Genomic DNA, 798 nt, shown 5'->3' with positions numbered 1-798 from the left:
TTCCATGCAGACTCTGAGAGATCATATTGACTTGCTGAGTCAATATTTTATTCTGAACCAATATGGCATTCAGAGTATCAACTTCAAGAACTCCCTTCTTCATAGGCGTCCCATTACTCACAGGATTTCTTTCAGAAGTGTACATGAACTGGTTATTAGCAACCATGTCAATGAGTTCTTGAGCTTCTGCAGGCATTTTCTTTAGGTGAATGGATCCACCTGCAGAAGTGTCCAGTGACATCTTTGATAGCTCAGATAAACCATCATAGAATATATCCAGGATGGTCCATTCTGAAAGCATGTCAGAGGGACACTTTTTGGTCAACTGTTTGTATCTTTCCCAAGCTTCATAGAGGGATTCACCTTCTTTCTGTCTGAAGGTTTGAACATCAGCTCTAAGCTTGCTCAGCTTTTGAGGAGGAAAGTACTTGGCTAAGAAAGCCGTGACCAGCTTATCCCAAGAGTTCAAGCTGTCTTTGGGTTGAGAATCCAACCATAATCTAGCTCTGTCTCTTACAGCAAAAGGGAAAAGCATGAGCCTGTAGACTTCAGGATCTACTCCATTAGTCTTAACAGTATCACATATCTGCAAGAATTCAGTTAAGAACTGAAAAGGATCTTCAGATGGAAGTCCATGAAACTTGCAGTTCTGCTGCATCAGAGAAACTAATTGAGGTTTCAGCTCAAAGTTGTTTGCTCCAATGGCAGGAATGGAGATGCTTCTTCCATGTAAATTGGAATTAGGTGCAGTAAAGTCACCAAGCATCTTCCTTACATTATTATTATTTTCGGCTGCCA

General features: G+C 40.9%; 1 non-coding gene across 1 annotated transcript; it reads left to right on the top strand.

Moving 5' to 3' along the window:
* Positions 1-295: 295 nt before the first annotated feature.
* Positions 296-403, top strand: LOC112787902 (small nucleolar RNA R71). Its single transcript, XR_003195287.1, has one exon. It is a non-coding gene; the product is annotated as a small nucleolar RNA R71 (small nucleolar RNA).
* Positions 404-798: the final 395 nt, after the last annotated feature.

The sequence above is a fragment of the Arachis hypogaea genome, chromosome 20, assembly GCF_003086295.3.
Source record: "Arachis hypogaea cultivar Tifrunner chromosome 20, arahy.Tifrunner.gnm2.J5K5, whole genome shotgun sequence".
Lineage (NCBI taxonomy): Eukaryota > Viridiplantae > Streptophyta > Magnoliopsida > Fabales > Fabaceae > Arachis > Arachis hypogaea.
Note: the sequence above shows the minus strand (reverse complement) of the source record. Positions and strands in the feature narration are given on the sequence as shown.